Source organism: Phalacrocorax carbo, chromosome 1, assembly GCF_963921805.1.
Source record: "Phalacrocorax carbo chromosome 1, bPhaCar2.1, whole genome shotgun sequence".
NCBI classification, from domain to species: Eukaryota; Metazoa; Chordata; class Aves; order Suliformes; family Phalacrocoracidae; genus Phalacrocorax; species Phalacrocorax carbo.
In genome coordinates, this window is record NC_087513.1 from 18,206,139 (window position 1) to 18,218,553 (window position 12,415).

Here is a 12,415-nt window from a genome sequence, read left to right on the forward strand (position 1 = left end):
ATCCTTCTGGGGGACGTGAGGATAAACTGTCTGAAACCCACAAATATACCAGTGGAATCCAGTCTGACTGACAAGGATCTATGGGGTCCTTGCTTCTGCTCGGTGGAAAGAGTTGTTGATATTGACTTGTTTCCACAAGGAATTTTGCTCTAATTTTCCAAATGTTTTCTGACACCAATTTTTTGTAACAGAAAATTATCAACAGGCTATATAGAATGCCAAAGTTTTGCTCAGCCATTTTGCTACTGTCCAGTGATGTCATGGTCAGAATGGATCGGTAAGACTGTCTTATTTAATCATCTTTAAATAGATGCTTCTAGAAGCCTCACCTCAAAGGCCCTACAACTTCCCTGTAACTTCTGGTCCAGTCAGAAGTTGAAATTCAAATACTTCAAGTCATGGAAAATGATATTTTCTTTTTTCTTTTCTTCTTTTCCATTGCTCCAGCAATCAGAAATATGATTTTTTATGAACCTGTTTGTCATGCATCAGGAAGAACTTAGCCCATGGATCTCAGCACTGTGAAATGAATTCAGTTTTATAGCTGATGTGTCTGAGAAACAGCTATTTGTGACATTAGGTTGGTAGTTATAGAAATCACTGAAATAGTGAACTCTTTTGTTAATGCACTGACCATTGCAAACTGGAATTATGTATTTTTATTCCTGCCTATTTAGGAAGCAGATCCACTGGTTAGTGATGGCTGTCATCAATGAGCGCCCCAGAATTCATATGTTAAACAAGGTGCCACTCGTGGAATTCAGAAGTAGCAACCTCCAGCTTCACAAAATCTCTGCCTGCTTTTTTCCAGCTGTGCTGAAAACCCTTTTCACATTTAAGCTAGCACTTGAACTGGTGGTCATCACCAGTAGAGAAAGACTCATTTGGAGGTGACACATCTTTGTTCTAAAAGCTTTGGTAGCTTAATTTTCAGAAGTACCGTGCTTTTCTGGTTTCTTCTGATGATAATGTGGGCTGCATTTGTTCTGACACTGAGAGAACCAAAATGTCCTGAACAAAAGCACCTGTGCTGAATGACAGAATTACATCCAAATCCCATTGAAATCAATGGCAGCCTTTCCACAGACCTCCAAGAGAGTTGGGCTAGATATGTTTGTGATCATATTTTATCTTCACTCCACGGTTCCTCAGAGCACATATGTTTATTCATAGACAAACAGATTACAGGCCAAGATGGCCCCACATAAAACTTGACCCTGCATCTGAAAGTAATTAGTTTCTCCTTGGATAGTACTTAAGGTGAATTACAGACTTTCTTCCTTCAGAAAGGACTTGCTTATCTTTAAAAAAAAAAAAGTTTCTTTTTTATCTAATCTCTGGACTTGCTCGTATCTCTTTCTTTAACAGTTGCAGTAAATCTTAGCAGGATTATCAGAGTTTTACAGGCTTTTGGAAGCTTTAGATTTGCCTTCATGCTGTTAGGCAGTGCAGGCATGAGAGGATGAATCTGCATCACACCTAAACACCTGCCACTTCAAATTCTGCAGTGACAATAAGGGTGTCCCAGTAGGATCACCCAATTACTGCAGCCTACAAAACACATGATTTTTCCTGCAGCCACAGAAAATTAATTCATGTTTTGTCATAGACTTGCTGCACCATGCTATTATGCAGACAAAATATGAGAAGGTTGGAGACTATGACGGAATGAAAACAAATTTGCTCTGAAATTAAGTAGTACTAGGACAGGAGAGATAAAGGTAACTTAAACTAACGTGTTATCCAAGGAATAGGATTATGTGTTCTTCCATTTGAATGGAAATGCCTTTGACAGATGATTCTTAGGGCTCTGGAGAAGAGGAGGAGTGTATTAATGTAGGCATGAACACTCTTAATGGTGAAGAGCAGGTAAAACAATAGTTTAGTAGAAAGGTATTATCAGTGAGCTGCAAACGGCACTAATGCTCCAAAGGAGTTGCTGTTTCTGCTGTCCCAGAGGAGATTTGGTGGAGGAGTGCTGGGAGTCCAGTGAAGAAGAACGAAATTCCATCTCCATCTCTGCATTACTTTCCACATCTCTAACTAGGTGACAAGGAAACACGGATGCACCAATTCAGTGAAAATTATTTGTTTTATTTTATTTTATTTTATTTTGCTGTTATTTGTTTTGATGAATTTGTGCTCTTTAAATAAAAAGCTGTTATACACTTTAATTAAGAAGTATGAAGAAGTAACTTGTGAAAAGGTTCAATTATGTAAAAAAACCCCACCACACCAAGGCTCCAATTTCACGCAAACCTTCACAGGATAAAAAAGGCTAAGTATGTCTTAATTATAATGCTATTTGATTTATAATTGCAGATGGATATGTTTTATTAAAAACAGTCAGTCTTAAAGAAATACTTTATGCCAAGCTTTAAGAATATGCTAATATTTAATATTAGCAGCCAGGCAAAAAGAGCTTGTCTTTCAGAAGTGTTTCTAGTTATTTCCAGGCAGTAGATAATCCCAGATTCTTGAAATCAAGACCCAAAGAATTTGACCACAATTCAATATTAACTTGAACGTAGGTTCAGGTAATCAATATTTGCCTTCATCAATCATGAATCCCTCATATCAAGGAAACTTACCGACTGCAGCATTATATCCCTTTGAAAACAGTTTGACAACATCACCTGAAAAGAACCTGGGTTTAGGTACCCAGTGTATGGCTTCATGCAGCATCATGAGCCAAACAAAGTAGTTTAAATGTGATGGTATCCGCCACCGCTTCTGCGGTTTCTAGCTATGCACTGCGTACTTTGTGTTGGATCTCGCATTCACCAGACCGACCTGTGCTCCAATGAAATGTACCCAGGAGAAGGCTGACCCCTAAAACAAGTTAAAAAAGTATGGGATTAGCGATTTTAAAATGTCTCAAATGAAATTGGCAGAATGCAGGGAATGGATAAGTGTCTAGGATCAGGGAGAAAGGAAAGGAGGAAAGCAAGACAGATGAGTGAAAAAGAAGGAAATCTCCGTCTTGGTGAGCTGTGTGAAATTCCACAGCTTCAGATATTGATTGGAAGTGGGATATGGAGCCCAAGTGCTTTATCCTTTTACCTGGCTGCTTTACTCTCATCTCTTGAGATAAAAGGAGTGAAGTAACCATTGCAAGCTGCATTGAACTTTTTGAGTGACTTCCTAATTTTGCTTTTTTTTAAAAAAGTATATCTCTCTTTTCTCTCTGTGGTCTCTAATTCCTGTGTACAAATGCCATATCATGGAAAAACTTTGGAGCAAGTTTCCATAGGTTAGGCAACTTAATAAAGATCCTTTTTTTCCTGCATGTGAACCAAAGGTTTTCCCCAATCCACCAGTATACTGCTGGCATCTTAATTTGTACTGTAGTGGCATGCTCCAACAGGTTGTTACAGTAGCTGACAAGGGTGGAAGACAGGACAGATTTCCAAGCCCTCCAGAAGCAAGGGCTTTGCAGGCTGAGACGATGATCATCACATGCTTTTTCAGGTATATTTTCATGTGGATTTTTTTCTTGGGGTGCAAGACTTTTCACACCCAGCCTGCAGTTCAGGGCACCCTCAATCTCACTAATGCAATTGCCTGTTGACCGTGATCTAAACCACTGGTGCAATAGGATCAAGGTTAATTATTTTTAAGTGCTAGTTATTGTGGGGTTTTTTGGTTGTTGTTTTTGTTTTTAAAAACGCAACAATTTTAGTGGTTCAGTTTAGAATATTTTCCCAACAGATACTTGCACAACTGATGGGTGTAGAAAATTGCAGGGGGGAGGATGGACAGAATGGTACTTCTTATACTGCCTTTGCTGTAGAGAACTGACATCTAGTCACTGCCTGGGACTGGATGACCAAGGTGATTGATTACAGCAATGTCATTCCAGTTGCCTCATCCCTTTTCTCACTTTGGGATCAAAAAATAGTTGCTGGTCGCACAGTTCCATGTGGAGAAAGAATTTTCCATCAATATTGCTGCTGTGGTATCTGCTCTGTGTACTAGATGTTGAGAGGGGGTAGTTTATTGACCTACATTAAATTAGAAGTGACCTTTGAGGAGTAGCCTATATAGCTAGGTTGCTCTGAGCATTGCTTTCTTTAGCTATCGTACATCTCATGTCAGTGTATCAGCAGAACAACTTTGGGTGCTGGGTGTAGGTAGTGAGCTGCCTTGCTGATCCACTGCTAGATAGGACTGGCTTAACAGCTGGGCTGGTTCCAGCAAAACAGCATTAGTACACCATGTCAGCTGCGTGTTGGCAGGGGTCGGGGAAGGTTGTTATTTAGGATGCCATGCACAAAGACGACTGCTATTTATCAGTTATCAGGAGCATTCTTTTCTCAAAAATACACAGAAATTGAAAATACTTCTGCAAAAATCTGTCACAAGCATGTTATGGCAGGCTCACTATCTTGCTCTCGATGAAGTTACATTAGCACCTTGTTAAATACTCCATTGATTTTTAGAATTGCTCTAATGGCCTATCAGTATTGCAGCGTTCTGAGTCTTTGTATTGATCTTAGTGACTGGTCTTTCACTGAGCTAGATGTTACACAGCAGGGGTTCTTTCAAAGCCCTACTATAGGATATTTGAAAATACAGCTGCAGGAGTGTGCCCTTTTGCTTGCTGAGCATGACTCTTTAGGCGTTAATTTGCAACAGGAGTCTGAGACTTTGAGTCATACAAGATGTCATCTTCCTATTTCTTTAATAGGATTTTTTTCTTCTGACAGTCCTTTAGAACATGTTAGTTTACTGTTAATACTTAGAAAAGTGTTCACTTGAAAAATGGTTTCATTATATTAATTATATTTTATTCCATTTGTTTAGAAGAGGACAGTCAACAGAAATGGTAAAACAAGACCTTCTTGTCTCTCCCCTTTCTTTGGCAGGACTTCTAGTTTCATTCCAATGAAATACAGTTGAACTCAGCAATCGTTTTGATGGCTGATGGTCTTATTGTTTGGGTAAGTAGCTACCAGTGAGTTAAATGCAGGGAGGCCAAAAGCCAAACTGATTCTTTAATGTGTGCGCTCTGGGAAGTCACACTAAATAATCTCAGCTTTGCACCGTGGATCATTGAGTGTGCCACTATTGGTGACAAACACATTTCAAAATGACCCTGACTATCCAACAGCCACATCCCATGGCATTAATTCCTTGAATAACAAGCTGACCACCTTCAAATGCAGATGGCTGGAAAAAAGCTACTGCAAGGAATAAACTTCCTGTGTATTCTTCTGTCTTTTTAGCTATTAGGTGCCATTGCTGATCCGTAAGAAAGAGGTTTCTTTGTGTCTGTGAGAAGCATGAGGCTCAGATCTTTAGATTTTTGATGTGACTCAAGGTTTTCAGTCCTTGAGAAAATGATTCCTCTTTCAGTGAATAACCAGAGCTAAACAGCAAGAATTAGTTTATAGTTTGTAAGAGAGAGAATAAATATGACTATCAGATATTCTTTTGCAGGTAGGGATGTGTTTCTATTTAGCTACAAATCACAACTGAAATGGGGTTTGTGAAGTCCCTGCAGATCCCTGTTCTGTCCCATTCATTCTCGAGCATATCCATCTGAAGTGCCAGCAAGGCTTGCTGGCACAGGCAGCCCGCTTAGATTGCTGGTTATCAAAGGTAGCAGATATGGACTGTCATAAATTGAGACCACAATGGATCATAATCCAATTAGAATTTTATTAATTGTAGCAAGTAGAATATGAGCAAATACAGCGCTGGACGGCAGGGGAGTCTGCGCTCCGCCAACTGCCGTACTGAGCAGTTCAAACAGTCTCTCTTTATACATCTTTACTTCCATGTTCAATGAGATAGTGGAGGTACTTTTCGCATGCTTCAGTTGTTGTTAGGGGGTCGTTTCCTGCTTCCTGGTGATATGGGGTTGCTTGTCTTATCTCTGATGGTTATCTTGCATAAGCACGCCTGGGAGGTATTCTTCGCATGCTTTACATTGAGCTTAACATAAGTCTTAATAAACAATACCTTAGTTCAGTTTCTCACAATCCCCCCTTTTTCTTTTTATCCTATTATTGTTTATTAGACACTACTTTCATTTTCGGCACTGCAGGCAAATCTTCTTCCACAATTCCGACATTTATCATAACACTCACAAGGTAATATCTCACAATTACAATCATAGTTCTTATGTGGCATAATGCATTCACAACAATCGTCATCTTCATTAATAGATACACTCTTATATTTTGCTTCAGACCTTGTAGTCAAAATAAGCAATTTAGCTGGGTCAAACCGTTCTTTAATAAAATGTAAAATACAGCGTAATATACAAGGTCCAAATATAAGTCCCAGAATCAACATAATAAGCGGTCCTGCTAAAGCAGACAACAAAGTGGTTAGCCAAGGTGAAACATTAAACCAGCTTTCATACCATAACTTGCCCGCTTCACGATCTTTTTTACGTTGATCTAACCTTTTCCGGAGTTTGGGCTATTATCGATAATAAAACTAACGATATACCAGGAAAAAGGGTGTCTGTCAATTTTTCCAATTTAAGTACACTTTTACCAGTCTTGGGGAAGTTCGACCATAGCTGCTTTTGCGCCTCATTGTTCTGGTTCTTTTCTCCACAGTTTGTTCCTCCTCTGCCTCGCCCGTCGACTCGGTTGCTTCGAGCCACGGGGTGTACCATCTTCTTGGCAGCAAGGGAAATCTTCAGGAGAACAGCTGTTTCAGGCTTTCTGCCTGTTTATATAGGCCTCCCACTTTGCAGCTTTAACTAATGGGACTAAGCAAGACACAGCTAGTACTTCCCTTCTGCACTTTGTAGCCAAAATTTCAACCACAAAGGGGATTGATTCGTTGGAATGGTAACAATAATACTAAGGGTTTATTCCTTTGGCAAAACTTTCCACCATTCATGGGATCCTCGAATAATTTCTTGTTCCGACTCTAATTGTTTTTAATTTCCACTCAGTGAGAGTTCTTTGGGTTTTCCAACACTGTGTGCAAACTCCTATCGGAGGGTATCCATATTCACAGTGTGTCCACCATTTATCCTGGCATACCTTACACTTGCAACGAGCAAATGGATAACAATCGCAGTTCAAATGATTGCATCTAATTTGTATATCTAAAGTGCTTATTAGCTTTTCCTCTATATTCAATATTGTGTTACTACATAAGTTTAGCAATTTCCTTCAACACACTTTGTACGCTTCCATATATAATAGATTAAAAAAAGATAATTATAGCAAATATAAACAGCAATATACACTTTATACCAAAAGGTAATGCGGCAAAATAATCAACTAAAGTTCTTATCATTACGTTATCTTTTCAGAGTTATCTTGGTGTCACCTGGAGTACTGATTACTTTCCAGTGGGGTCTCGTCACTGGGCCTTTAATGCGACTGGCATGAGTCCATCCACGCTCAGCAGTCCGGACAGCTGTTTCATCTTGTTCCTTAGCTCCCATTTGTTCTCGTTTTTCCTTTTCTGCAGACTCAAAACTCAAATTATTACTAACAGGTACTTGTTGCATAGTCAAAATCGTACTATAATTGCCTGCTACTCATTTTGCTTCTGTATCAGCTGCATTATTTCCTCTAACTTGATAACTCGTGCCTCGCTGGTGTCCCTTTATATGTACAACTGCTATTTTATTTGGTATTTTCAATGCCCCCAGAACTCGCCGAATTAATTCTGGGTGTATCAGTTCTTTTCCCTGTGAGTTAACAAATCCTCTCTCCTCCCATATTTTCCCAAAGGTATGTACTACTCCGAACGCATAGCGTGAGTCTGTATATATAGTTCCATCCTTTCCCTTCAGTGACACTAAGGCTTTCCACAATGCGTACAGCTCACAGGCTTGAGCCGACCAGCTGGCACTCAGGGGGCCCGATTCTATTGTCTTAAATTCTCCTTTTGCCCCAATTACTTGTACTTTTTCAGGGGAAACTTTACATCCCTCAGGTATTTGCCTAATAGTCGATTTCTCAGCCCCAGTGTCTACTAAAAAGGTGAACTCTTGTTTATGGGGACCTATTTTTAATTTTATCAAGGGCTCATGATGATTCCGGTCCCCTAAGATATAGAGCCCCTGACTCTCCTATTCTGTTTTTAATATTTCCTCATCCCTGATCCTTTCTCTGCAATTCGTCTTTATATGTCCCTTCTTTCCACAGTAAAAACAACATCTCTGTTCCTTCTTTACTACCACGTTCCCTTGTTTCGCTCCAGCAGATCTGTGTTCACCAGTCCGCCCTTTGCGATCCTCTCTGACTGCTGCTACCATCATTTTTACTTGTCGCTTGCTGCTCTCTTCTTCCCGCCTTACGTAGACTTTCTGAGCTTCCCTCAATAATTCATCCAACCCTCTATTCTGCCAGTCCTCTAACTTTTCAATCTTCTTTCTGATATCTTCCCATGATTTTGCCACAAACTGAGTTTTGAGGAGCGCTTGCCCTAAAGGGTCGTCTGGATTTACCCCAGAGTACAGCTGAAGGGCTTTCCTCAGTCGTTCCAGCCACTCAGTAGGGCTCTCATCTTTCTTTTGTATTTCATTAAATGCTTTATTGATATTCTGGCCACGGGGTACTGCTTCTCTAATCCCTTGAATTACTATAGTTCTCAGGTCCTGCATATGAGTTCTATGCACCGGATCCTGATTATCCCAATTAGGTTTTTGGAGTGGCCATTTAATATCTGCTGGGGGTCCCTGGGCATGCTGAGCATCCCACAGTCTCATTCCTGCTCGTCTGATCATATCTCTTTCCTCGGTAGTAAATAATTGACCAAGGATAGATTGCATCTCATCCCAAGTATAAAGGTTTGGTCCCAAAAATTGATCTAATCTTTCTGCCACTCCGAGTGGGTCTTCAATTAGGTTTCCCATCTCGGTTCTTTTAAAATCTCGTAGGTCAGCCGAACTTAGGGGCACAAAAATATATCCAATCACAGGTTGGGGTCCCCCCATGGGTATTTCCCTTAAAGGATACATCTGAGCTGCCCCTTTTTGACTCCTAGTTACGCGTCTAGGAGGAGGGGGAGACCCTTGTTCCGATTCTGGTGGGGGAGTGGGCGCTCTGGGGACCTCTGAAGGGGCTGCGGGAGCAGGAGGAGAAATATAAGGAGGGGGGGTTAGAAGGGTTTCGTCTAACTCTTCCTTCTTTTTCTTTTGTTCAGTTTTTACTTCATTCAGTGGATAAAGTCTAGCTCTCGGTCTTTCTAGCCACACTTCCGCATACTGACTCTCTTCTGGGTTAAGGGGTTTTTTATTGTTAACCCAGAGGTTTAATTGTTGTCTGACCCAATCCTCTTCTGACCCATAGACTGGCCAAACGACATCTTTAGAAATCTTCTTCCCTCCCCATATCCTAGTACAATATTTTATCATTTTCTGTTTATCTTTCCCTAGGGTTCCAGGGAAATATCTCCAATTGTCTAGGATATATGCCAGAGGGGTATTCTTAGGTACAGTGGGTACCTTTCCCATGGGAGTCGAAGGCTTGCTGCCCTTCGCCCCCATCTTCTGGAATATCCACAAGCGTGCACTCACTCGTTCCCCTTGTTCCTGGCCCAGTCCCTCGCGGGAGATGGGAAACGCAGTACTTAAGGGTCCACACTCGCTTGGTTCAATATAGCGAACCTCTCACTCGTTATATTCCAGGAAACCCAATCCCGCCCGAACGGTAAACCCGCGAACAAATTCGCCATATACTTACGCGCCCTGCGTCTTCGTCCGGACTCCCGTGCACAGAATTTTTATGGGATTTTACCGGTTTCTCCTTTGCTCATCATTCTAGAATTTAGGTTCGTCGGTAAGGTTGAGGTAAGCTGTCGGTCGCGGGGCCGCGGATTGCCGCGGGGCGCCTCCCCGGAGGACAGAAGCTCACCGTTCCTTATCCGAGTCACGGCACCAAATTGTCATAAATTGAGACCACAATGGATCATAATCCAATTAGAATTTTATTAATTGTAGCAAGTAGAATATGAGCAAATACAGCGCTGGACGGCAGGGGAGTCTGCGCTCCGCCAACTGCCGTACTGAGCAGTTCAAACAGTCTCTCTTTATACATCTTTACTTCCATGTTCAATGAGATAGTGGAGGTACTTTTCGCATGCTTCAGTTGTTGTTAGGGGGTCGTTTCCTGCTTCCTGGTGATATGGGGTTGCTTGTCTTATCTCTGATGGTTATCTTGCATAAGCACGCCTGGGAGGTATTCTTCGCATGCTTTACATTGAGCTTAACATAAGTCTTAATAAACAATACCTTAGTTCAGTTTCTCACATGGACAACAAGGGAATAACAGAAAAAGGCATTCCTTGAATATTCCAGAACTTATTTACTGCCAAAGACAGAGAGAACACTATAAAGTTCATACTGGGAAAAAAATTATGTGGCCCACAGGCACAAATGTTAGTATTTAACAGCTTCTGAAAAAAATCCCAGAGACTTCTGAGGCAGCCATAAGAAAAATCACTGTCAGGGGGAAAGGATGATGAATAAAATATGTGTGTGCATTTCTAGTCATTCCTGTCCAAGAAAGGGGATTTCTGTGTTGACTGGGTGCAGGAAAAGGCTTGTAAGATGGAGGAGTGGAAAGTCTGCTTCAGAAGATGGGAGCTCAGTTCCTTTAACCTAGCAGAAGGGAAGCTTAGAAGAGGTTTTCCCTCTGTAAATACATCAAATACATATGAATAGTCCTAGGGCAAACGCTGAACAATCAACAAACACGGAAAAATTGAAATAGCTGCTGAAAAGAACGTCAAATATGATTAGAGGCTGGAGAACAGACCTAATAATATCAAGTTTAAAGAGATTGCTACGGTTACCTTTATCAAAAAGGACAGAGAGATGACTTGCCCACATTGTGTAAGTGCCTCCTAGGAAAAATACATTTGGTACCTGTTGTGGTTTAACCCCAGCTGGCAGCTGAGCTCCACACAGCCACTCGCTCACTCCCCCTTGGTGGGATGGGGGAAAGAATTGGAAGGGTAAAAGTGAAAAAAAACCTCATGGGTTGAGATAAAGACAGTTTAATAGGTAAAGCAAAAGCTGCACACACAAGCAAAGCAAGACAAGGAATTCATTCCCTCCTTCCCATGGGCAGGCAGGCGTTCAGCCATCTCCAGGAAAGCAGGGCTCCATCACGCGTAATGGTGACTTGGGAAGACAAATGCCATCACTCTGAACAACACCCCCCCCCTTCCTTCTTCCCCCAGCTTTATATGCCGAGCATGACATCATATGGTATGGTGTATCCCTTGGGCCAGTTGGGGTCAGCTGTCCCAGCTGTGTCCCCTCCCAGCTACTTGTGCCCCCCAGCCCACTCGCTGGTGGGGTGGGGTGAGGAGCAGAAAAGGCCTCAACTCTGTGTAGGCCCCGCTCAGCAGTAACTAACACATCCCTGTGTTATCAACACTGTTTCCAGCACAAATCAAAACCAGCCCCATACTAGCTACTATGAAGAAAATTAACTCTACCCCCGCCAAAACCAGCACAGTACCTAAGAGCTCTCTCAAGTAGCACAGGAAGATGGTGAGCAGTCACTGTCTTGAAGCAAAGCTGGAGAAGTTCAGACAGGAAGCAGAGCTCAGACCTTCGACAGTGGGATTATCTCTTACAGCAAACTATCAGAGTGCTGAATAGTTTGGCTCCTCATACTTACCTAGAAGACACAGTTTTAGCCCAAAGCAGTTCTTGCTCCATGCAAGTGGATGTTAGGTGAAATCTCACAGACTGAAAGATATAAGGTCTGTTGTGACTTTGAGGTCTAAGAACATATCTTATGGCAAAACACAGAACATATGGCTCTGCAGGAAGGAAAAAGCAGGTAAAAAATCAAAGGCTTACAGGCAAACATACGTGCGTTCTCGTCCTCTCCTGAATATATCCAATTCATCGATTCTGGCTGTTTGATCCAGCTATAGAGACTATCATGTTCCTGAACAAACTCATTTGCAGTCTCTTGCTCCCCTGCTGCTTACAAAATTGTTAGTGCCCAGCCTCTCCCTGGCAGCCCCGTGGTTCGGCTCACCTGGTGGTACTAATGACATTTTACAGCTCTAAGTCACCTTCTTCGGTTCCCTCACCACTTTGCTCTACTGGAGCTTATAATCCCTTTTCCTCCTCACCTGCTTAAACCAAGCTTGTGAACACCCTGGCTGTGTCCACAATGGACAGACCTGCAAGCTGGCAAACTTGAGGTTGGAGATCAGACATGATAAACATTACAGCTCACCGCATGTGAAGTCCTTCCAAATAGCAGGGGATATTCCAGTGTTAACATTTCACGTCTCCTCCCACTTTCTAGCTCCAAAGTCAATTACTAACAGCACTTCCTGACAACCTTTTTAAAATAGAAATATAATAACCAAATATATACAAATGCATACAAACTATTTTACAGTAAAAAGAAAAAAGATTCCAAGACATTATTAGAGAGCTTCGACGCAACTGATTTGCTTG

General features: G+C 41.6%; 1 long non-coding RNA gene across 1 annotated transcript; it reads right to left on the bottom strand.

Moving 5' to 3' along the window:
* Positions 1-5,647: 5,647 nt before the first annotated feature.
* On the bottom strand, positions 5,648-10,215 carry LOC135313893 (uncharacterized). Its single transcript, XR_010373390.1, has 2 exons — positions 9,669-10,215; positions 5,648-7,392 (listed from the first exon to the last, which is right to left on the bottom strand). It is a non-coding gene; the product is annotated as an uncharacterized LOC135313893 (long non-coding RNA).
* Positions 10,216-12,415: the final 2,200 nt, after the last annotated feature.